Source organism: Eubalaena glacialis, chromosome 1, assembly GCF_028564815.1.
Source record: "Eubalaena glacialis isolate mEubGla1 chromosome 1, mEubGla1.1.hap2.+ XY, whole genome shotgun sequence".
Classification (NCBI taxonomy): domain Eukaryota; kingdom Metazoa; phylum Chordata; class Mammalia; order Artiodactyla; family Balaenidae; genus Eubalaena; species Eubalaena glacialis.
Genome location: NC_083716.1, coordinates 194,304,540 through 194,331,722, shown reverse-complemented (window position 1 = coordinate 194,331,722; position 27,183 = coordinate 194,304,540). Strand labels below are relative to the sequence as shown.

At 37.6% G+C, this 27,183-nt stretch overlaps 1 protein-coding gene and 1 non-coding gene across 3 annotated transcripts in view; both read right to left on the bottom strand.

Annotated features, from left to right (window-relative positions):
- The window catches only part of GULP1 (GULP PTB domain containing engulfment adaptor 1), a 258,080-nt gene that overhangs the window by 172,059 nt on the left and 58,838 nt on the right, over positions 1-27,183 (bottom strand). The gene's annotated exons all lie outside the window — the stretch shown is intronic.
- Positions 14,453-14,611, bottom strand: LOC133078731 (U1 spliceosomal RNA). The gene has a single exon (XR_009697922.1). It is a non-coding gene; the product is annotated as a U1 spliceosomal RNA (small nuclear RNA).

Below are 27,183 nucleotides of genomic sequence, written 5' to 3'. Positions count from 1 at the left end.
CGTTTCTGTGCGAGGGCTCTCTCCAGTTGCTGCAAGCGGGGGCCACTCCTCATCGCGGTGCGCGGGCCTCTCACCATCGCGGCCTCTCTTGTTGCGGAGCACAGGCTCCAGACGCGCAGGCTCAGCAATTGTGGCTCACGGGCCTAGTTGCTCCGCGGCATGTGGGATCTTCCCAGACCAAGGCTCGAACCCGCGTCCCCTGCATTGGCAGGCAGACTCCCAACCACTGCGCCACCAGGGAAGCCCTGTACTTCTTTAACTGCAAGTGAAGTACAACTTTTATGTGTTTAATTTATTAAATAATTAATTTATAATTTTTATTTTCCTTTTGGTGTGCTTTTTATTTTTATGTTTTAATGAGGTTTTTTGAGACTTTGATTCAAACATTAAGTCTCAGGACCTTTGAAGTTTTTATTCCTTCTGCCTGCCTTCATTGCTCTTCTCTCAGATAACTATATTCATTTCCTCAACTCCTCCACTGAATTAGGAAAGACTGGTTTTTATTTTAGAGTTTCCCTTAATGTCAGTTACATATTTTAAACACAGAATCATCTAAGTCGCTAATCCTTAAATTAAGACCTTAGCTATGAATTGACACAAAGGTTTTAAAGCAACTAAGTCATTATCAAAAGTGTCAAAAATTTTATTTAGTTAATTGTTAAAATTTTATTTGTCTAATATATTTTAGATTTAATTAGGTTTAATTTTTTGAATTAGTCATCATATTTAGTTTATCTCCTAACACTAAGACTACTTCTAAAACACTGCAAATACAAATTTCAGCACGAAGTTATTTAGGAACAGAATTTTTCCCAAGTATTCCCCATTTTTTAGGTACCTTCTCTCCTTCTTTCATTACGTCTTCCCTCCTTCCTGCCTTCTTTCTTTCCACTCTTTTCCTTCCTTCCTTCATCTCAGAAGATGAAAATTATGAATCACTATTCTTTAATATAGTATTTTAATACATTAAAAACATATTCAGGGGACTTCCCTGGTGGCACAGTGCTTAAGAATCCGCCTGCCAATGCAAGGGACAGGGGTTCGATCCCTGGTCCGTGAAGATCCCACATGCCACGGAGTAACTAAGCCTGTGCGCCACAACTACTGAGCCTGCGCTCTAGAGCCCACGAGCCACAGCTACTGAGCCCGTGCGCCTAGAGGCTGGGCTCCGCAACAACAGAAGCCACCGCAGTGAAAAGCCCTCGCACCGCAACGAAGAGTAGCCCCTGCTCGCCGCAACTAGACAAAGACCGTGCGCAGAAACGAAGACCCAAGGCAGCCAAAAATAAATCAATTAATTAATTAGATAAATTTGAAAAAAAAATATTCAGGTAATTAAAGAAAAATGTATAAAACACCTACCCTAAAAGTCACACTTAATTTTTAAAAGACCTTATATTGCTACCAAAAACTGTAAAAATGTGTAAATATATTTCAGTGTGTATGGAAATAGAGCACCTATTCAATACAGGCTCTTATTAAGCATTTTTGTAAATAGTCCCATAATAGAGGCTATTCAAATGAAGGGAATCAAGAAACTGTGGTTGATTCCTCAATGAAAAATTAGACCAGAAAGCACTCATTAACTTGGATTACATAAAAAGTCATTAGTTTAATTTTTCCAGTCCTGTGGAGTTTAATTTTATTCATGTTAATATCTATGAAATGAAGTAATGTATTTAAAGGCAAATTTCAGCGAGCTGTAATACAGTGTTCCAATTTCCCACAGTTAAGGAAAGGTGGGGAGAAGAGTTTTACTAATCCTTGTCTCTATTCTAAATTGAGTGCAATATCATCAATAATTGGATATAATTAACTTAAATTATACAAACACTATTTGATAAAATCTGCAATACCTCCTATAGCAATATAATTCAGCACAAAAAAGGTGTATAAAAGTTATCTACTGTTAACCAAATAATTATTATTTTACAGATGAGACAGGCTCAGAAATGCTATGATCACAAGTATTTTGTATGATTGGTTATGTTCCAAGGCCTTTCTTCAGCAATCAAACATTTTCAGCATCGAGGTTTTGCAATCATTCTTTATGTTGCTCTATCACAAAGTATTAGTATACCAATTTAAACTGCCGCTCTTTTGCTCAATGGGACTTATATATAATGGTGCACATTTCACTCTTCATTTAATTTAATATATACATACATTGTGCTTTGCTGTCACCACCACCTCTCACCAAAACAAAAACAATGACAAAACAAAATACATTCTCATGATAGCACCCTGGGTTTCCCTTGCAGACCTGCACTTCTTTCCTCCTTCCTGGTAGTTATGTTTGCCTGAGGGTGATTCTAGGTCCAGGACTGGCCAATAAAAATGCACCATAACCCTAGTCATAATTATTCATTTCAGGAATGGAAAGTTGGACTAAGTTAAAACAAAGAAAATCAAATCAACCCTTTTCTAAAACTATTTAGAAAGAAACAATCCCTATTCACTTGAGTTGACTAACTGGGGGACTGAAAGTCTAGTGGCTATTTTGTCTTCAGGATTCCTGCCCAAAAATGAATCCAACTCAGTGGAAAACAAAGCTATGAGAGTGAGTGCCTGGATTCAGCCATGTCTGAAGCATCACTATAGAACTTTCAATTATGATAACCAATACATATTTTGTTTTGCTTAACTGAGTTTTAATTGGTTTTCTGTCAAGTACAACCAAATAATCACTCTCAAATATGTTATTTACTAATGTGTAATACACATTTTGGTGAATTTGTACATGATTTTGCTAAATTGAGCTCACAGTATAAAATAATAATGGGCCAAAATGATTGATATATTAAAAACAATAAAAATTTTCTACAAAATTGTTATTCAGCAACTCTTTTTGGTGTTTTGAAGGTATGTGTTGTTGTTGGAAGCTGAAAAGGGACATGATGTGCCTGCAGTAGATTTTTCAGAATTAGGAGGGCAAAACATATACTTTAAGTTCTTTGTGTTTTCTTAGGAAATCATACAATATACCCTTTCATTAAATTTAGGTTGGAGTATGACATTAATCACATCTGCACTTCTGTTGAAGACAGTATAAATGTGATTGGTTTAAACAATTATAAATAAACAGATTCAGGATAGATGTGAACAACTTAATAAATCTGATATGCAATAAGAAATGTGGAGCTTTACTAATTAAAAAATTACACAAGATGAATAATATCTCTTCCTTCCTGCTGAATTAATATTATGGTTTACGTGAAAGAAAATAAAAAACTGATTGGCAGCTGAAGAGAATTATTCCAACCTGATTATACTCTAATAAGGTACTTTCTTATTTCTTTGAAGCTTTTCAGAAAGACACTAGCTAAGTAAATCTTTTGTGCCTTACTAACTGGTCTAGAAGTTCCTAAAGCAACTATCTGCTTTGACACCTGGACCTTTTATAGACTTTCACTGTCTGATAAGGATTTGATATCAACTATGTGGTATCTGAATGACCTATATAAAAAAAAAAAAAAAAAGACTTGAACTATCAGTGTTTATAGAACTGGAAAAATAAATTTTATTTTATAAAAGACCTAAGGATATATAAGATACTTGGGTCTACAATTTCACAATTTCATTTTTAAGACTGGGTGTACAAGATATCATAAGGCACCAAAAAGTTCTCCCCAAATATTAGCTATAAAGAAATAAAAGTTTCGCTTACTGAAGTTCATTTTTCTTCATTGTTCCTTTGTTAAGAAAAAAAAAATTATGGTCATTTTCCTTTTTTCTTAAATAGGTTTAAGTATACTATCTAACTATGCATTGCTCCCCAAAGGCACCTGATTCTTTTCTAGAATCTTCTCTCCATTTTATCCCCTCTTTTTACACCTAAGCCCCATCTCAAACAGAATTCAACAAACTATAATCACCAAAGAAAGAAGTCATAGATTATAAATATATATTTGAATCATTCTTTCCCCTGACCTCTCAGGATAGAGACTGTGCTATAAAATAAATATATAAAACACTTACAATAAACAAGCATTATATTTACCCAAGCTATAAACATCTTTCTCTTCAGCCTTCTCTGTTACACATTTTCCTCACCAGAAGAGAGACATTTCTATCTTGACTTGACAAAAGACAAAAAATATCTCAAACTCTTTCAGTTATTCTTCAGTTACTCTGTGATAAATGAAGATAGCTTCCTATCTGCGAGCAAAGAAGATTGCAATCATCTCATCTGAGCCTAATCTCCTGAGACACAAGGTCTCAAAACCCAATGACATAATTTAGCATAGATACAGCAAGCGTTTTCTTGGTTCACAGATTTATGGGAATAGTAAGAGGTGTGGAAATGTCAACATAATTAGGTCAAGTCTAATTTTATTTGACAATTAAATATTTTATAGGTAAGTTAGGTCAGAGTAACCTACAGAGCAGTTGTAACAAGATGCCTATAACACTTATCCTCCCTCTCTCCTGGGGTATTTGCAAAGGAGTTATGTATGAAAGCACTTTCAAAACTGTAAAGGACTATACAAAGAGCAGATCATATTACTAAGCCAAAAAAGATGCATTCCAAACCTAAGTGTCCATAGACAGATGAATGGATAAAGAAGATGTGGCACATATATACAATGGAATATTACTCAGCCATAAAAAGAAATGAAATTGAGTTATTTGTAGTGAGGTGGATGGACCTAGAGTCTGTCATACAGAGTGAAGTAAGTCAGAAAGAGGAAAACAAATACCGTATGCTAACACACATATATGGAATCTAAAAAAAAAAACAAAAATGGTTCTGAAGAACCTAGGGGCAGGACAGGAACAAAGACGCAGATGTAGAGGATGGACTTGAGGACACAGGGAAGGGGAAGGGGAAGCTGGGACGAAGTGAGAGAGTGACATGGACATATATACACTACCAAATGTAAAACCGATATCTAGTGGGAAGCAGCTGCATAGCACAGGGAGATCAGCTCGGTGCTTTGTGTCCACCTAGAGGGGTGGGATAGGGAGGGTGGGAGGGAGATGCAAGAGGGAGGGGATATGGGATATATGTATACGTATAGCTGATTTACTTTGTTATACAGCATAAACTAACACACCATTGTAAAGCAATTATACTCCAATAAAGACGTTAAAAAAAAAAAAGATGTATTCCAGGAGCATTTATGACTTGCGCTGAAAAGGTAAAATTTACAGCCAAATTTCCCTTTTCTAACAAGTGATATCAGAGTCCACACGTGCATGTAAACTTTTGCAAAGACATGTCATTAGAATTCAACACTGAGCCACAGAAAATAGAAAAACATGTAATACCAACTATGCCTAATTTCCAAACTGTGAGTAGTTAAAAGAAGTAGGGCTTCCCTCATGGTGCAGTGGTTAAGAATCTGCCTGCCAATTCAGGGGACACGGGTGCGAGCCCTGGTCCAGGAAGATCCCACATGCTGCAGAGCAACTAAGCCCGTGCGCCACAACTACTGAGCCTGCGCTCTAGAGCCCATGAGCCACAACTACTGAGTCCACGTGCCACAACTACTGAAGCCTGTGCACCTAGAGCCTGTGCTCCGCAACAAGAGAAGCCACCGCAATGAGAAGCTCATGCCCCACAACGAAGAGTAGCCCCTGCTCACAGCAACCAGGGAAAAGCCCGCACGCAGCAACGAAGACCCAACGCAGCCAAAATTAATTAATTAATTAGTTAATTAATTAATTTAATTTAATTAAATAAAACTTTATTTAAAAAAAAAGTAAATGATTAAAGAGCAGTCTTTTAATGTTCTGAATCTATTATTATGAGGAAAGTAATAGTATTAGCCATAGCAGGTCACTCCTCTGGAGCACTCATGACTAGATAAAACTGGGCAAACCAGTCTTCATCTCTTTGCTATGCATGGAAGCATTTAAAATCAAATCAGTACAGTACATTCTTTTAGGCAATGAAGACTTCATTTAATATCGACAAAGATATTACCAAGAGCACATCCTCTTAATGTTTTACTGTAACGACTCAACAGCAAAAGAGGTGAAATTACAGAAACAAAAAACTTCCAATTTCATACATTGAGGCAAAGAGGAAACAATGAGCAAGGTACCTGTTTAAAAGATTTACCTGTCTCCAAAACAGGATTGAAAGCTAGTTCTCTAATTTGTAATAATCAGACTATGATGTTATAAGGATGTTCTTTCCTCATATCCTCCCCGGTTTTATTCATCCAGTGAACATTTATTAAATACCTGCTCAGTGCTCTGCCCTCGGGATACAGATGAAGAAATGCAGCTTCGAATCTAGTAGAGGAATCAGACATGTAAGCATATGATAACTTGTTATTATAAAAGCAAAAATAGATGTCATCTCATTAGGAGCTTGCATCTAACTTAATTCTTAATTTCTAAATAGTAATCTATTTAAACTAGGTGAGCCACTGATGATGATTAATCTTTTAGGTTCTTCTAACTTTTCAAAATGTTTTCACTGGTATAACAACATTTTATTTTCAAAATAACCCTGCCCATATGTAGGGCTGTGTTTCCTTATTTTTCCAAAAAGAAAATCAATACAGTCAATATTGAGAGATGAATTACAAGCATCAGAACCAAGACACCACAACTCAGTAATTCTACTTTCTATTCACGACTAGAGGATAACACATCTAGTTTGCAAGCTAAAATCCTGTGTACTAATTGTCTTTTTATTTCACACATTTTTGGTGAACTTTAAATTGTTATTGATAATACTGGAAAAGAAAATCCCTCACCCATTGTAGCTAAAGCATGCTTTTGTGAGAAAATTATTCTAAGCTATGAATTGCTTATTATCAATGAAATAATGATGAAATTTACTTTTTGTCTATTAGAACCTGACAAGAAGAGCTTTTACAGAAGAAAACAAGACACAGTGTGAAGTCTGAAAGAATATACCAGGTGCTTGTACACAAGGAAAATTGCTGCCTAATCAAGGAAACCATACTTTTCAACCTATTTACATCTTACCAGCTGAATTATAAGTACAGCAATCACAGGCTTACTGTCTATCTGAATTAGATAAAAACTGCATCACTTTCTTTGTGCTTGGTACATAGTACATGCTCAATAGATACATGGGAAAGATTTGGGGAAGAAACAGCCAAAAGACTGCTAGAAGAGAGAAAAGTCTTATGAATAGATTATCAAGTTCCACCTTGCCAAAAATCAAACAAATAAAAAAACTAACAACAATAATAAAACCACACACATACACACACACACACACACACACAAATGAAGCAACACATACATTTAAAAGCATATACATTTAAAGACAACCTCCTCTCACATTTTAAAAATTCTAACTCTGCTTTTCTTCTTTTTTTATTTTAACATCTTTATTGGAGTATAATTGCTTTACAATGGTGTGTTAGTTTCTGCTTTATAACAAAGTGAATCAGCTATACTTATACGTATATCCCCATATCTCTTCCCTCTTGCATCTCCCTCCCTCCCACCCTCCCTATCCCACCCCTCTAGGTGGTCACAAAGCACCGAGCTGATCTTCCTGTGCTATGCGGCTGCTTCCCACTAGCTATCGGTTTTACATTTAGTAGTTTATATATGTACATGCCACTCAATGGAATATTACTCAGCCATAAAAAGAAACGAACTTGAGTTATCTGTAGTGACTCTGCTTTTTGCCAGTGTTACCTGTGTACTATTTGAGTATCTGCTCAGGGACTTTGCAGATGAGTAATTTATCCAAGAGAGAGACAACACTCTGAGATGCAATCTTTATCACTTTTTAAAACTGAAAGAGCCTTACCTACTTACAGATGTCTCCATTATCAAATAAGTTTAACTCCCTTTAGAAGCTGTTTATATATATTTTAAGCCCCACCTATGGGCTGAAATAACCCATAAAGTAGTAAATGAAAATTAAGTTGGAAAGAAAAATTTGTGAATTAAATGAGGGTGATAAATAAAATATGCAATGAGAGTCAAGGAAGGCCTCTAAAACTAAGTGAGGAACAATTATTTCTCATTTATTGATTGTTTCATCAAGGCCCAAATACATGGAGGGCCAAGGATGAGGTCACTGGGCTCGTGCTTCGGGTTCTCTAACCACTGCACTCCTTGTGCCCAAGTAATTTCTCACTATAGGCAAACTGGCCATCTGTTTCTCCCAAAATGCCTGCTGTGCCAATAAATCCCATCTATAAGGGTCCTGCCCTCATCCTCCTGCTAAGAGATTAACCTGCCAGGAAGCACTTGGCATAACCCTTCGCCTCTGAGGAGACTAGAGTGAACACCTGAGCTAAGGCTACATCATCTAAGGCTTAAGCGGGGACCTCGTGCAAAAGCTCCACCTAAACAAAGTAACAGTGGGTTACCTGAACCAAGGACATGTTCTAGATTCTGAACTCTGACATGGAAGAGAATCAGACTATTTGGGGCAGAAAAATAAGACGCAGGGAGAAAATGCTTAACAGATGTTCTGAGGCAGTAGAAATCATGAAGAATAACGACTATGAGTGATCAGAAACTGAGTCGGAAGAAAGAGAAATATAAAGAGAGAGGATGCTGGTAGCAGCAGGAAAAGCAGACGGAAGGGAGCTACATCATTCCAGTGGCAGAGAATCAACTCTGTCACTAGGGGGCAGAGAGGCAATCAGCTCAGAGCTGTACTGGTTACTTCCCATTTCTGAATCTCAGTCCATTTTCCCTGGGCTCCCTTAAAGGCTGGACACATGTCTGGGACGCTTGTCTTTTTCATTCCTAAACATAACCTTACTGAAGTAACCTGAGTGAGCCCTTTTCCTCTCAACAAAAGAAACTAACATCATCTCTTCTGTCTGGGCTCAACAGTCACTTAAGGAACCAGTCTTAAAACCACAAATGAACAAAACATCATCATATATAACATTGTAAAAATAATAGAAAAAAAAATGGTATCAAATTAATACATTCTCAAAGAATTATAGTAATCCAATGAAAAGGAAAAAAAGCCACACAAATTTATACAGCTCAAATCACTGAAAAAAGTGTACTCTCCAAAAAAGAAAATATGCTCTACATCTTGTAGACATCTGTTCTCCTACAGCTAATTCAAAAGCAAAAACAAACAAATCTGTGCTGATTTTTCTCATTCTTTGTAAGAACAATAAAGCAAACACAATTTATCTACGGCTTCTGTATTTTCTTTGCTACGCGTAAAACATTTTTTTAACTCAAGGCTTAAAAAAATATAATACATTCTTTTCAATTTTATGGACCTCCCAACACCAGGTAGTCCATACATTTTTTTCCTAGATTATCCTTATTTATATATTAGATTTTATTTTCCTATATTATAAAATATTAGGTACAGAATTTTTACCATACTTAAAAATGATATCCTGCAGGGGGGAAGAAGGAAGGAGGATGAGAAAAAGGGAAAGAGAGGGTCAAAAGGGAGAAGAAGAGAGGATAGGATGTAGAAAGGATGTAAAGGAGAAATAAAAGGATGCAACGGGGGGAGGAGAAGGGAGGCAAAGGACGAATGCTTACAGTGTGCCATGGAGCGTCACCACATCCTTACTCCCAGGCTTCACTGCAGGTCCCCACCCACCCACTCTAGAGCCAAAGCACAGTAGGGAAGAGAGCAAATAGGCTTTTCCATTTCTCATTCATTGATGTTGGTCACTCATCTTACTGGCTGAAGGACATGCTGATTGTTCTGAGTCACCGCCTCCTCCCTCCTGAAGCCACCCACTCTGGTAAGAGGATATAGACACCCACGTTCCTAATTGTGTATCCCTTCTGTGGGCCTCGGTATATAACTGTTACTAACTTGGTACCTGTCTGAGTTTCTAGGATAATACTGTACTTCTGTCACACCTCCAGAACTAAAACTTGATAAATAAATCCTACTCGATGACATGGGCTGACCTAGAACTCAAAAAAAAACACCTGTGAAAGCCCAGGATATATATGTATTAAATGCCACCTGATTCTCCACGGCTGTGTCAGACCCATAAGTCAATGCTCCCTGTTGCTTCATCCTGAACTCCTAGGGCTAATCTATTTTCTCAAAAGTGCCTGGAGGTAGTCTAAGGTAACCTTGGACACAATGGTTCTGTCCACCCACTGGAACTCAACTGTCTGCCCTATGGCTAAGGCAACTTCCCCAGCCCGTGCCCTCTCCTTTATCCTTTCCGTCAGTTCACACAGAGACAGACGAATGCTGAGATAAGAGAAAAACTGGAATCATTGCTCCAGTAACTAAAATTCATTCATTTAACCACTATTTATTGAGCATTAGGGATATGTCCAGACGGTAGAGATATAATGATAAACAAGACAGATTCTCTGCCCTCAAGTAATTTATGTTCTATTTATCTGCATTTATAAACTAAAATCTAACTACATACAAAGGTAAAATCATTGTCTGTTTGTTACTACAACAAATAAAAATATGTGAGCTCTCTTCTTGGAGACAGACCACTCCAAATGAGTTGGGCTTCATTAGAACATGGATGCAGATGCTGAGGGCCTAGTACCATGAACCTGGTACTCCGAACATGCTGCTTGGGATGTAAAATCTTCACTTTCCTCTGTGAATTCTCTCCACAGACATCTCTGTACCAATAAGTTACCCAGGTAATCCTGGGAATCTGAAAGTGTTCTCAGTGGGCACTTCCCATCCATGTAACAGGACTGCAAACTCCCACGAAGAAAGCCAACAGGAATTTCTCTGGTATTTGCCAGCACAGCATTGCAAAAGGGCTTCTGATTACTTGAGCACCATTGGCAGGATGATCGGATAGGAAACAACAAGGACTTATTTATTTATTTAACTATAGCAAATGATTCTTTTGAGCAACACAGAGGGAGGTAGGCTAGTTCTAAATAAGACAGATGATAAAGTAGCCATAGCATACATTAAAACCACTGCATGTAAATTGAAGATTTTTAATATATGTTTTGAAAAACTGCAAACACAATCTATAATAAGCAATATTACACAAGCATATGAAGTATAATTAGCAAGACCATTGCCACTGGTCAGCTCCCAAAGGTGCCACAAATTAGATAAGTCTAAATAAGCCCTTATCTTCATGATTGTCAAAGCTGCTCTGCTCCCACATTTTTCAACTAGGAAAATGTTGCCAGCTCTTCAAGTTACATCATATTTCTCCCCTTTACTCAACTCCCTATAGCCTGTCACCATGTCTTGTCCATTTAACTTTCAGAAGAGCTCTAGAATCTATTGCATCTTCCCCATTCCCTCTGCCAGACACTAATAACACTCTGTCTTGAATCGGACTAACTCTCCTTACCTATATGTTTCCCCCAGATCTTACTCTACCTCCTGGCAGCAATAGCTTGGAAATGCAAATCTTGATTCTGCCACCCACCGATTAACCATCCTTCAGTGCATCCTTGGAATCTGCAGGATAAATTTTACACTCCTCCATAATTTGGTCCCTGCAAACACTGCTAAACCCAACTCTCGTCAACCATTACTTGATGCATATCCATTGCTTTCAATAGTTCCTGTTCAATGGATTCAATTCCCTGAGTGACCACAAAGTTATTGCAAAGCATCTTCAAATACACAGGTGCACCAAGCACCTTCTATAGACTAAAAATGTCACACACGAAGACATACTATAATTGTTCAAAGGTGTAAAAATGAACCCTTGAAAGTACCAAAGGAAAATAGATGTTATAACTCTGAATTCTCACAAGTACAAGTGACAAAAATAATATTTTCCAGAAGAAAAAATAGGCAATGATGTCAATAGAAAAGATATTAAGAATTGGGAAGGAGATAATTTTTTTCAAAATTTAGTATTTCCATTGTTCCTGGGAAATGAAGAGTGGAAAGGGCTTTCCAGTCACTTAGACAGCTATATCTTCCACCTGTCTTTAAAATCCATGTTTGTTTGTTTTTTAATTAGACAGAACCCACCTCCTATTAAGCATCAGTTTCTTTTTCTGTACCTACTCTATTCCTTTAACTGGTTGGAAGTAAGTGGTGATAATTCTTCAGATGCTTCAATTGTCACATATTTGATAGAAAAAGCCACTGTGCACACCAAAGGAATCAAAGAATGTTCTACTCTCTTGGCCAGTATTACCTAGCAGCCTTCTAAATCAGATAATAGAGAAAGAAATAGAGAGAAAGAATCCACACTCTGCAACGTTCAGAGGCTTGTGAAAGAAAGACAATCATTTAATATCTTGGCATATGGCTAGGAGAACTGTAGCTACTCTTTCTGTGAAAGGCCTGGAGTCATCGATGAATGTAAATTTAAGACTTTAGAAGAACAAGCAACAAATTAACAGGCGTACTTTTAAGTCCCTCAGGCATTTAATAAGGGAATAAAATTCACATCTGTTCAGTGTCAAAAAGAATCATAAACCGTCCACTGTTTTGTTTTGTTTATAAACATGTGCAGGTGAGTAAGGCATCATCAATTATACCACTGCAGAAATAAGTCAGTTACATATGTAGAACAATGCTTTTCCTCTTTATATTACAAACCCTAAAAGGTTTTAAAATGTACAAATGCCTGGGTGCTATGCATTTCCATCTTAAATAGTATGAAATAAGGCTTAGGTATGTGTTTCTTGAAAATGACTGGAGAGAAAGGTGTCTGGGGCATAAAATAATAAGTGAATAAATGTAGGAGTGATTGACATAAATGAAGACACCTACTTCCTATCAAATACGTTTACAGAGCAGATCATGTTTTGAATGCTGCATACAACATTTAGCACTTAATATCTAATGGCCAAGATATCTGTAATTGTCATCTGCTCAGTATTACACAGTACAAACAGTTTAGAAAGGCAAAGAGCTTCAAATTGCTAATTTGTTGGGGAAAATAATTAAGTTTTCAGGTTTATGTCACCATGAAAGAGGAGCTCTTTCTGTGATTGCATGGAATGACAATAGCCTTCAAGTGTGTGGTAACTCATATATTAAAACCAAGACTGTTCTTCGGGCTACTTACTTTTCAGTTTTTATAACTTGATAATAAAATTAAAGATCAACTTCCACAATAAAATTTCTAGAAGGCAGTTTGTGTCTTATTGCCCTGCCTCAAAATAAGCAGATCGTATCTTCCTATCCTTCCAAAAACAGCAGCCAAATAGTTTCCACTCAGTCTCTTCCTCCAGCATCCCATCAGACAAGAGCACTGCCAAATGTACAGAGATCAAACACTGTGCACACCCTACCCAACCAAAGACCAAATGGCTCACCACTGACTCAGTCAACATTAACAATTAAATCAATCTTCCTGTTAAGAAATCAGAATAAAGGCTTCACAGGTGGAAGCAGCTCTTACAGCCAAAGGGCTTTCCACAATTTGACACAACCAAGATTTGGTGCCAGAAAAGGTGATGAAAACCTTGGAATGTTTCTAGCAGAGGAAATTTTCACTGCTTGAAAAATCAGTGTTAAAAAAAAACATAGAGTTGTTTACAGTGCTCAATCAGGATTCTTTAAAAGCTATGCTAAGTATAGACTTTTTGGGTTGGGATTGAAGAGCTTTCTGTTTGAAATTTATTAGCAGTTCAGAGTAGAAATGAAGCCTGTTTTGGTCAGAATACATTCTTTTTAGTCATGAGGGATACTTTTTATAAGATCATAACTAGAGAATCTGAGAATGAACTAGGTAAAATCATCAGCGTAAACCCGTGAGGCACTAACTACAGGATGTCAGTCAAAGAGAATTGAAGATCAAGAGGCAGCGGAGCTTATTTCCAAGGGGGAAACAAAATTCTCCGACACTGAAGAGTTCACATCTCGTTACAAAATGTTAACAAATCTTGATAATCAAGATACTTTTAAAGCAACTATAGTCATAAAATATGGAACAATCACAAAATAAACACTGAAAGTCTCTACATTTAGCTAGCCCCCAACATTTTTCCTACTCTATTTACTTACCTATTCTTTCCTTTCTGTGATAAGGACTCTGACACATCACCTTGCACAATTCCTAAAGCTTACCAATGTATAAGCAACATCTCAAATTGAGTTCACTTTTTTTTTTCTTCTTATTGAAGTATAGTTTATTTATAATGTTGTGCTAGTTTCAGGTGTACAGCAAAGTGATTCAGTTACACACACATATATTTTTTAAGATTCTTTTCCCTTATAGTTTATTACAAAATATTGAGTATAGTTCCCTGTGCTATACAGTAGGTCCTTGTTGGTTGTCTATTTTATATATAGTAGTGTGTGTATGTTCATCCCAAACTCCTAATTTTTCCCTCCCCCCACCCTTCCCCTTTGGTAACCAGAAGTGTGTTTTCTATGCCTGTGAGTCTCCTTCTGTTTTGTAAATAAGTTCATTTGTATCTTTTTTTTTTAGATTCCACATAAAAGTGATATCATATGATATTTGTCTTTGGCGTATTTCACTTAGTATGATAACCTCTAGGTCCATCCATGTTGCTGCAAATGGCATTTTTCACTCTTTTTATGGCTGAGAAATATTCCATTGCATATATATACCACTTTTTTTTTCAGGGGAGAGCGTGAATACAGTCCCCCACTACCACAAACTATGCAGTCGAGTTTCCCACATTTGGGGAAATCACAGGGCTCAGCACACCCTCAGTGCAATGGATGAGCCTCACCCTGGGAAAACCACCTTTGTGATCACGGTATATACCACTTCTTTATCCACTCATCTGTCGATGGACATTTGGTTTGCTTCCATGTCTTGGCTATTGTAAATAGTGCTGCAGTGAACACTGGGGTGCATGTATCTTTTCGAATTATAGTTTTCTCCAGATATATGCCCAGGAGTGGGATTGCAGGATCATACGGTAACTCTATTTTTAGTTTTTTAAGGAACCTGCATACTGTTGTCCACAGTGGCTACACCAATGTATTTGGGTTGGTCAAAAAGTTGGTTCGGGTTTTCCCGTAACATCTTATGGAAAAACCCGAACAAATGTTTTGGCCAATCCAATACATTCCCACCAACAGTGTAGGAGGGTTACTTTTTCTCCACACCCTCTCCAGCATTTATTATCTGTAGACTCTTTGATGATGGCCATTTGGACTGGAAAGAGGTGACACCTCTTTGTAGTTTTGATTTGCATTTCTCTGATAATTAGAGATTGTGAGTATCTGTTCACATGCCTGTTGGCCATTTGTATGTCTTCTTTGGAGAAATGTCTGTTTAGATCTTCTGCCCATTTTTTGATTGGGGTGTTTGTTTTTTTGATATTGAGTTGTATGATCTGTTTATATATTTTGGAAGTTAATCCATTGTTGGTCCTATCATTTGCAAATACAACTCCTATAGCACTGGTAATGTCATGTGAAAAAACAAAGTATTTTCCTTCTAAAATTATAAGGAAAAAGAACAATCAACTATTGTAGGCCTGTCACCTCTCTTCAGGTAAATTAAAATTAATATTAAATGGGCATCAATTTTTAATTCACCTGGCTCTTATATCCATAACTATTAAGCCATTTTTATTCACCACCACTTTCATTTAAAACAACATGACAACTGGGGGCAAGATGGCGGAAGAGTAAGACGCGGAGATCACCTTCCTTCCCACAGATACAGTAGAAATACATCTACACGTGGAACTGCTCCTACAGAACACCCACTGAACGCTGGCAGAAGACGTCAGACCTCCCAAAAGGCAAGAAAATCCCCACATACTTGGGTAGGGCAAAAGAAAAAAGAAATAACAGAGACAAAAGAATAGGGACGGGACCTGCACCAGTGGGAGGGAGCTGTGAAGGAGGAAAGGTTTCCACGCACTAGGAAGCCCCTTTGTGGGCAGAGACTGCGGGTGGCAGAGGGGGGAAGCTTCAGAGCCACGGAGGAGAGCACAGCCACAGGGGTGCGGAGGGCAAAGCGGAGAGATTCCCGCACAGAGGCTCGGCGCCGAGCAGCACTCACCAGCCCGAGAGGCTTGTCTGCTCAGCCGCCGGGGCGGGCGGGAGCTGGGAGCTGAGGCTCGGACTTCGGTGCTAGCCGGGAGGGAGTCCGGGAAAAAGACTGCAGCTGCCGAAGAGGCAAGAGACTTTTTCTTGCCTCTTTGTTTCGCAGCGCGCAAGGAGAGGGGATTCAGAGCGCCGCCTAAACGAGCTCCAGAGACGGGCGCGAGCCGCGGCTATCAGCGCTGACCTCAGAGGCAGGGGCGAGCCGCGGCTATCAGCGCGGACCCCAGAGACGGGCATGAGACGCTAAGGCTGCTGCTGCCGCCACCAAAAAGCCTGTGGGCGAGCACAGGTCACTCTCCACACCGCCCCTCCCGGGAGCCAGTGCAGCCCGCCACGGCCAGGCTCCCGTGATCCGCGGACAACTTCCCCGGGAGAGTGCACGGCGCGCCTCAGGCTGCTGCAACGTCACGCGGCTTCTGCCGCCGCAGGCTCGCCCCGCCTCCTCCGTACCGCTCCCTCCCCCCGGCCTGACTGAGCCAGAGCCCCCGAATCAACTGCTCCTTTAACCCCGTTCTGTCTGGGCGGGGAACAGACGCCCTCAGGCGACCTACATGCAGAGGCGGGTCCAAATCCAAAGCTGAACCCCGGGAGCTGTACGAACAAAGAAGAGAAAGGGAAATCTCTCCCAGCAGCCTCAGAAGCAGCGGATTAAAGCTCCACAAACAACTTGATGTGCCTGCATCTGTTGAATACCTGAATAGACAACGAATCATCCCAAATTTACGAGGTGGACTTTGGGAGCAGGATATATTAATTTTTTCCCCTTTTCCTTTTTTTGTTAGTGTATATGTGTATGCTTCTGGGTGAGATTTTGTCTGTATAGCTTTGCTCTCACCGTTAGTCCTAGGGTTAGGTCCGTCCGTTTTTTTTGTTTGTTTGTTTTTACTTAAAATTTTTTTTCCCTAATAAATGTTTTCTTAATAATTTTTTCCTTATTTTCTATTTTTAAAAAATTTAAAAAAATTTTTTTAATAAGTTTTTTCATATTTTTTATTTTAAAAAATTAAAAATTTTTTTTCTTAATAAATTTTTTCTTAATAATTTTTTCTTACTTTTTATTATAAAAAATTAATAAATCTATTTTTAAAAATTAAAAAAATTTTTCTTAATAAATTTATTCTTAATAATATTTTTTTCTTATTTTTTATTATAATAGCTTTATTTTATTTTATTTTATCCTCTTTCTTTCTTTCTTTCTATTTTTTTCTCCCTTTTATTCTGAGCCGTGTGGATGAAAGGCTCGTGGTGCTCCAGCCAGGCATCAGGACTGTGCCTCTGAGGTGGGAGAGCCAACTTCAGGACACTGGTCCACAAGAGACCTCCCAGCTCCACGTAATACCAAATGGCGAAAATCTCTCAGAGATCTCCATCTCAACATCAAGACCCGGCTTCACTCAACGACCAGCAAGCTACATTGCTGGACACCCTATGCCAAACAACTAGCAAGACAGGAACACAGCCCCATCCATTAACAAAGAGGCTGCCTAAAATCATAATAAGGCCACAGACACCCCAAAACACACCACCAGATGTGGACGGGCCCACCAGAAAGACAAGATCCAGTCTCATCCACCAGAACACAGGCACTAGTTCCCTCCACCAGGAAACCTACACAACCCACTGAACCAACCTTAGCCACTGGGGACAGATACCAAAAACAACGGGAACTACGAACCTGCAGCCGGTGAAAAGGAGACCCCAAACACAGTAAGATAAGCAAAATGAGAAGACAGAAAAACACACAGCAGATGAAGGAGCAGGGTCAAAACACACCAGACCTAACAAATGAAGAGGAAATAGGTAGTCTACCTGAAAAAGAATTCAGAATAATGATAGTAAGGATGATCCAAAATCTTGGAAATAGAATAGACAAAATGCAAGAAACATTTAACAAGGACGTAGAAGAACTAAAGAGGAACCAAGCAACGATGAAAAGCACAATAAATGAAATTAAAAATACTCTAGATGGGATCAATAGCAGAATAACTGAGGCAGAAGAACGGATAAGTGACCTGGAAGATAAAATGGTGGAAATAACTACTGCAGAGCAGAATGAAGAAAAAAGAATGAAAAGAACTGAGGACAGTCTCAGAGACCTCTGGGACAACATTAAACGCACCAACATTCGAATTATAGGGGTCCCAGAAGAAGAAGAGAAAAAGAAAGGACTGAGAAAATATTTGAAGAGATTATAGTTGAAAACTTCCCTAATATGGGAAAGGAAATAGTTAATCAAGTCCTGGAAGCACAGAGAGTCCCATACAGGATAAATCCAAGGAGAAACACACCAAGACACATATTAATCAAACTATCAAAAATTAAATATAAGGAAAACATATTAAAAGCAGCAAGGGAAAAACAACAAATAACACACAAGGGCATCCCCATAAGGTTAACAGCTGATCTTTCAGCAGAAACTCTGCAAGCCAGAAGGGAGTGGCAGGATATACTTAAAGTGATGAAGGAGAAAAACCTACAACCAAGATTACTCTACCCAGCAAGGATCTCATTCAGATTTGATGGAGAAATTAAAACCTTTACAGACAAGCAAAAGCTGAGAGAGTTCAGCACCACCAAACCAGCTTTACAACAAATGCTAAAGGAACTTCTCTAGGCAAGAAACACAAGAGAAGGAAAACACCTACAATAACAAACCCAAAACATTTAAGAAAATGGGAATAGGAACATACGTATCGATAATTACCTTAAATGTAAATGGATTAAATGCTCCCACCAAAAGACACAGACTGGCTGAATGGAAGACCCATATATATGCTGTCTACAAGAGACCCACTTCAGACCTAGAGACACATACAGACTGAAAGTGAGGGGATGGAAAAAGATATTCCATGCAAATGGAAATCAAAAGAAAGCTGGAGTAGCAATTCTCATATCAGACAAAATAGACTTTAAAATAAAGACTATTACGAGAGACAAAGAAGGACACTATATAAAATGATCAAGGGATCGATCCAAGAGGAAGGTATAACAATTGTAAATATTTATGCACCCAACATAGGAGCACCTCAATACATAAGGCAAATACTAACAGCCATAAAAGGGGAAATCGACAGTAACACAATCATAGTAGGGGACTTTAACACCCCACTTTCACCAATGGACAGATCATCCAAAATGAAAATAAATAAGGAAACACAAGCTTTAAATGATACATTAAACAAGATGGACTTAATTGATATTTATAGGACATTCCACCCAAAAACAACAGAATACACATTTTTCTCAAGTGCTCATGGAACATTCTCCAGGATAGATCATATCTTGGGTCACAAATCAAGCCTTGGTAAATTTTAAAAAATTGAAATTGTATCAAGTATCTTTTCCGACCACAACACTATGAGACTAGATATCAATTACAGGAAAAGATCTGTAAAAAATACAAACACATGGAGGCTACACAACACACTACTTAATAACGAAGTGATCACTGAAGAAAGCAAAGGGGAAATCAAAAAATACCTAGAAACAAATGACAATGGAGACATGAGGACCCAAAACCTATGGGATGCAGCAAAAGCAGTTCTAAGAGGGAAGTTTATAGCAATACAAGCCTACATCAAGAAACAGGAAACATCTCGAATAAACAACCTAACCTTGCACCTAAAGCAATTAGAGAAAGAAGAACAAAGAAACCCCAAAGCTAGCAGAAGGAAAGAAATCATAAAGATCAGATCAGAAATAAATGAAAAAGAAATGAAGGAAACAATAGCAAAAATCAATGAAACTAAAAGCTGGTTCTTTGAGAAGATAAACAAAATTGATAAACCATTAGCCAGACTCATCAAGAGAAAAAGGGAGAAGACTCAAATCAATAGAATTAGAAATGAAAAAGGAGAAGTAACCACTGACACTGCAGAAATACAAAGGATCATGAGAGATTACTACAAGCAACTCTATGCCAATAAAATGGACAACCTGGAAGAAATGGACAGATTCTTAGAAATGCACAACCTGCCAAGACTGAACCAGGAAGAAATAGAAAATATGAACAGACCAATCACAAGCACTGAAATTGAAACTGTGATTAAAAATCTTCCAACACACAAAAGCCCAGGACCAGATAGCTTCACAGGCGAATTCTATCAAACATTTAGAGAAGAGCTAACACCTATCCTTCTCAAACTCTTCCAAAATATTGCAGAGGGAGGAACACTCCCCAACTCATTCTACGAGGCCACCATCACCCTGATACCAAAACCAGACAAAGATGTCACAAAGAAAGAAAACTACAGGCCGATATCACTGATGAACATAGATGCAAAAATCCTCAACAAAATAGTAGCAAACAGAATCCAACAACACATTAAAAAGATTATACACCATGATCAAGTGGGGTTTATTCCAGGAATGCAAGGATTCTTCAATATACGCAAATCAATCAACGTGATACATCATATTAACAAATTGAAGGAGAAAAACCATATGATCATCTCAATAGATGCAGAGAAAGCTTTCGACAAAATTCAACACCCATTTATGATAAAAGCCCTGCAGAAAGTAGGCATAGAGGGAACTTTCCTCAACATAATAAAGGCCATATATGACAAACCCACAGCCAACATTATCCTCAATGGTGAAAAACTGAAACCATTTCCACTAAGATCAGGAACAAGACAAGGTTGCCCACTCTCACCACTATTATTCAACATAGTTTTGGAAGTGTTAGCCACAGCAATCAGAGAAGAAAAAGAAATAAAAGGAATCCAAATCGGAAAAGAAGAAGTAAAGCTGTCACTGTTTGCAGATGACATGATACTATACATAGAGAATCCTAAAGATGCTACTAGAAAACTACTAGAGCTAATCAATGAATTTGGTAAAGTAGCAGGATACAAAATTAATGCACAGAAATCTCTTGCATTCCTATATACTAATGATGAAAAATCTGAAAGTGAAATTAAGAAAACACTCCCGTTTACCACTGCAACAAAAAGAATAAAATATCTAGGAATAAACCTACCTAAGGAGACAAAAGACCTGTATGCAGAAAATTATAGGACACTGATGAAAGAAATTAAAGATGATACAAATAGATGGAGAGATATACCATGTTCTTGGATTGGAAGAATCAACATTGTGAAAATGACTCTGCTATCCAAAGCAATCTACAGATTCAATGCAATCCCTAGCAAACTACCACTGGCATTTTTCACAGAACTAGAACAAAAAATTTCACAATTTGTATGGAAACACAAAAGACGCCGAATAGCCAAAGCAATCTTGAGAACGAAAAATGGAGCTGGAGGAATCAGGCTCCCTGACTTCAGACTATATTACAAAGCTACAGTAATCAAGACAGTTTGGTACTGGCACCAAAACAGAAATATAGATCAATGGAACAGGATAGAAAGCCCAGAGATAAGCCCACGCACATATGGTCACCTTATCTTTGATAAAGGAGGCAAGCATATACAGTGGAGAAAAGACAGCCTCTTCAATAAGTGGTGCTGGGAAAATTGGACAGGTACATGTAAAAGTATGAAATTAGAACACTCCCTGACACCATACACAAAAATAACCTCAAAATGGATTAAAGACCTAAGTGTAAGGCCAGACACTATCAAACTCTTAGAGGAAAACATAGGCAGAACACTCTATGACATAAATCACAGCAAGATCCTTTTTGACCCAGCTCCTAGAGAAATGGAAATAAAAACAAAAATAAACAAATGGGACCTAATGAAACTTAAAAGCTTTTGCACAGCAAAGGAAACCATAAACAAGACCAAAAGACAACCCTCAGAATGGGAGAAAATATTTGCTAATGAAGCAACTGACAAAGGATTAATCTCCAAGATTTACAAGCAGCTCATGCAGCTCAATAACAAAAAAACAAACAATCCAATCCAAAAATGGGCAGAAGACCTAAATAGACATTTCTCCAAAGAAGAGATACAGATTGCCAACAGACACATGAAAGAATGCTCAACATCATTAATCATTAGAGAAATGCAAATCAAAACTACAATGAGGTATCATCTCACACCGGTCAGAATGGCCATCATCAAAAAATCTAGAAACAATAAATGCTGGAGAGGGTGTGGAGAAAAGGGAACACTCTTGCACTGTTGGTGGGAATGTAAATTGATACAGCCACTATGGAGAACAGTATGGAGGTTCCTTAAAAAACTAAAAATAGAACTACCATACGACCCAGCAATCCCACTACTGGGCATATACCCTGAGAAAACCATAATTCAAAAAGAGTCATGTACCACAATGTTAATTGCAGCTCTATTTACAATAGCCAGGACATGGAAGCAACCTAAGTGTCCATCATCGGATGAATGGATAAAAAGATGTGGCACATATATACAATGGAATATTACTCAGCCATAAAAAGAAATGAAATGGAGTTATTTGTAGTGAGGCGGATGGAGTTAGAGTCTGTCATATAGAGTGAAGTAAGTCAGAAAGAGAAAAACAAATACAGTATGCTAACACATATATATGGAATCTAAGGGAAAAAAAATGGTCATGAAGAACCTAGTGGTAAGACGGGAATAAAGACACAGACCTACTAGAGAATGGACTTGAGGATATGGGGAGGGGGAAGGGTAAGCTGTGACAGGGTGAGAGAGTGTCATGGACATATATACACTACCAAATGTAAAATAGATAGCTAGTGGGAAGCAGCCGCATAGCACAGGGAGATCAGCTCGGTGCTTTGTGACCACCTAGAGGGGTGGGATAGGGAGGGTGGGAGGGAGGGAGATGCAAGAGGGAAGAGATATGGGAACATATGTATATGTATAACTGATTCACTTTGTTATAAAGCAGAAAGTAACACACCATTGTAAAGCAATTATACTTCAATAAAGATGTTTAAAAAAAAAAAAAAAAAAAACAACATGACAGGGACTTCCCTGGTGGCGCAGTGGTTAAGACTCCGCCTGCCAATGCAGGGGACATGGGTTCGATCCCTGGTCCGGGAAAATCCCACATGCCACGGAGCAACTAAGCCCAAGAGCCACAACTACTGAAGCCCGCGCGCCTAGAGCCCACGCTCTGCAACAAGAGAAGCCAACGCAATGAGAAGCACGTGCACCGCAAGGAAACGTAGCTCCTGCTCGCTGAAACTATAGAAAGCCCACACGCAGCAGCAAAAACCCAATGCAGCCAAAATAAATAAATAAAAATAAATAAATAAATTTATTTAAAAAAAAATATGACAACTTTTTCCATGAGACAAATTTGATCACAACCCAATTAAAGGTTTTGATTTTGCAGGTTGTAGAATCATGAAACAAACATAACAGGAAATTTATTTATTAACCTGCTAGAGGAGAAAAACGTTCTAAAAATTGGGTTTAGATCGATAGATAATTTGAGTTAGTAGATAATAGCTTATGTCAGTGTTTTCACTCGTTTTAAGGACTGTTAAACATAATCATAGCACCATTTATTTCTCCTCCATAGCTTGTATTAGGCTCACTCTGGAGCCTAATTAATTATCAGTGACTACATCTGTTTTGCTCACTGCTATATCTCCAACATTTGGTACAATGCCTGCCACATAATTGTAACTCAACACATACCTGTTGAAAGAAAAAATTAATGTTTAAAAATATATAAGGAAGTGACGGCAGGGTAGTAGATACTTGAAATTTTTATGTATTTCTTTGGCATCCAAATCCAATTTAAAGTGTTAAATTTATCCATAAATAAAATTATCATTGATAAGCCTTCCAATACATCTTTGTAACTGTCCTGTAACTGTGTTGGCATTTTTTAAAAAATCAAAAAGAATTTGTGGTTCTCTTCTCAAAATAAAAAGACCTAAAAGCCAAAAGAATATAGTTGAGTCCATTATCCACTATATAACTAAAATGCTACACTGATCACTTATTTTTTATATCACTTTTTTTTTTTTTAACTTTTGGGTTTATTTTATTTATTTTATTTATTTATTTATGGCTGTGTTGGGTCTTCGTTTCTGGGCGAGGGCTTTCTCTTGTTGTGGCAAGTGGGGGCTACTCTTCATCGCGGTGCGCGGGCCTTCCATTATCGCGGCCTCTCTTGCTGCGGAGCACAGGCTCCAGATGCGCAGGCTCAGTAATTGTGGCTCACGGGCCCAGCCGCTCCGCGGCATGTGGGATCCTCCCAGGCCAGGGCTCGAACCCGTGTCCCCCGCACCGGCAGGCAGACTCTCAACCACTGCGCCACCAGGGAAGCCCCCACTGATCACTTATTTTTAAAATGTATCAATCACTTAATGTTTTCTGATTAGAAATGGACATCCAAAAGATGCTCAAGCATCACTAATCATCAGGAAATGCAAATCAAAACCACAATGAGATATCATCTCACACTTGTTAGAATGGCTATTAGCAAAATGACAAGAGATAACAAATGCTGGCAAGGATGTGGAGAAAAGGAAACCCTTGTGCACTATTGGTGGGAATATAAATTGGTCTAGCCACTATGGAAAACAGTACAGAGCGTCCTCAAAAAATTAAAAGAGCTACTATATGATCCAGCAATTCCACTTCTGGGTATTTATTTGAAGAAAACTAAAACTCAAACTCAAAAAGATATCTGTACCCCCATATTCATTGTAGCATTATTTACAACAGCCAAAATATGGAAACAACCTAAGTGTCCATCAACAGATGAAAGGATAAGGAAAATGTGATGTATATATTTTGCCATAGACAAAAATGAAATCATGCCATTTGAGACAACATAGTTGGACCTTGAGGGCATTATGCTAACTGAAATAACTCACGCTGAGAAAGACAAATACCATATGATTTCACTTACATATGGAACCTAAAAGAGAAAAAAAACAAGGCCGTAGATTACAGATAACAGATTGGTGGTTGCCAAAGGCAGAAGGTGGGTGGTGGGCAAAATGAATGAAGGGGATCAAAAGGTATAAACTTCCAGTTATAAAATAAGTCACAGAAACGTACAGCACAGCAACTATAGTTAATAAAACTGTATTGCGTATTTGAAAGTTGTGAAAAGAGTAGCTCTTAAAAGTTCTCAAGAAAAAAATTCTGTAACTATGTATAGTGATGGATATTAACTAGACTTATTGTGGCGATCATTTCGCTGTGTATACAAGTGCCAAACCATTATGTTGTGCACTTGAAACTAATTTGATTTTCTGTGTCAATTATACCTCATATTAAAAAAAGAAATAAAACCTTACAGATAAAAAAAAAGGCCAATGTTCATGATTTTAATCAAACAATGAACGTTACAAAGGATGGTATTAGAAACAAGCTTACTTTTCTTTACTTTTCTTCATGTAAAACACTGTGCAAGAAGTAAGCAGTCCTAAATTTTATAATGTGCAAATTCTATTCTAATGTTATTAAATGTCTCCTAAAATAGTTTTTTATTTCTATCATAATATTTAAGGAATAAAATATCAGAAAAACAACCATGGAAGATATATATACATCCTTTTATTTGTTTGTGATTTTATAGCTTTTCTCCCATAACTTTGTTTTTAGGATCGTATGATTATTATTAAAAATAAACATATCCTTTCTATCCTTTTTCCAATCACCTCAAAAAATGTTAAGTATTATTCATTTACCCTAAATTTAATATTCAATAGAAAATAATTTATTAGGCAATCAGGTAAATTTAGTGGTTTAGTTTTCAACTCCATGTATTAACTCCTGATTTTATTTTTTTTGTCATCTTCCTTCTGTAAGAAGCAACCCTTTTAGAACTATAGTAGCAAGAAGCTATTCAATATTTTCCCCAATATTTTCTTAATGTAGATTATTAATACTAAACATTTTTTTTCAGTTTATCTCTTGCTTTAATAACATAACTGTTTTCCTTCAGATATTTCTATTTCCTTTTCTTTCCTTTTACCACAATTCGCATAATGTTATCAAGAAATATTTGTCCTAAGCCACATCTTACAAAAGGAAAACATATACAGATACAATACTTCTTGGTGCCAAGTTGGTCTGTCCTTTTGTTAGGTACTTCAAAGCACTAGCCTACCTAAAACACAACCCCAAAGTGTGATCTACCACCACTTTATGGTGGTGGTAGATCCCCCAAACAGATCCCAGTATACACATTTATGAAATGTATATTTCTAATCTAGGACGTATAACATCAATTAATCTTCTCGGCTAATCTTAACTGGGTAGACTTCACCTGCTTACCAATACGCAGATCCTGATGAATAAAATTTATGAAGATACAAGGCTACAAAAAAGGTTTTGAATTTTGATAAAATGAAAAAGGATTTTCTCCATCTTCAGAACCATACTGGCCATGAACTAAACATGGTTAAAAGTGAAAAATTTTATTCAAATCATACAGTGTATCAGGGATTCATGTTTATATACATGAATGTAAGTTAATGGTATAAATATACAAAACTAAAGAGACCATGATTCATCAATTATATATGTATATAAAAAAGTAATTTTACTTTTTTAAATGTTACATAACTATGTAATAAGACCACACAGTATTAAAATGTATTCTAAAGGCAAATTTTTAAAAACTTCATCACTTAAAGCAACTAATTGCTCTTTCTTGGTCTAGAAAGTTACTCATCTGAATCCCTGACAAGGTCTTCATTCTACCTTCTATTTTCTCTTAGTCTGGGAGGTTTTTTGGTGTCCAGGTAGTTCACAGGCTACATGAACGTGTTCCAAAAAGTTCCTAGATGACCTAAAATTGCATGCAATATTAGGTGTGTTCATAGGTATTTTGACTATATTCTCAAAAGGGCCTATGATCCCAATATGTTAAGAATTGCCACTCAGCATTTATTGCTTCTTCAGTGCACAAGCTGATGTGAATTTGTGAGTGGTGTAAATAAACACACAAAGACACACACACACAGATTAGTAACATGGGTTAAAAGACTTTTTAGAAATATTTCACTTAGTTTCTAATTTAACGTAGATAAATAAATACATGCAAATAAATTGTCAAGTACAGTGATAACAATACTAAAATACAAGAGTCACAGACAAGAATACCTTAGGGAATACCCTAATTTGCTTACTTGCCCTGCTGTGAAAATGGCCATGTCAATGCTTTACAAATACATTTGCTGAGAGTTGTTCTTACTTTTTTTGTGGCACAACAAACATCTCATTGCTTAGCTGACTAGCTTGAGAGAACCAAACAAAAAACAAAGCATAAAGCACCGTTTGCAAAATCAAGTTTGACTGGGTAGTTTGACAAAGAAGAAACGGAGGGAGGGAGTAAAGGGAAAGGAAAAGAAACAAAACGGGAGGAAAAGAAACAATATTTTTTCGCCCATGTAAGTA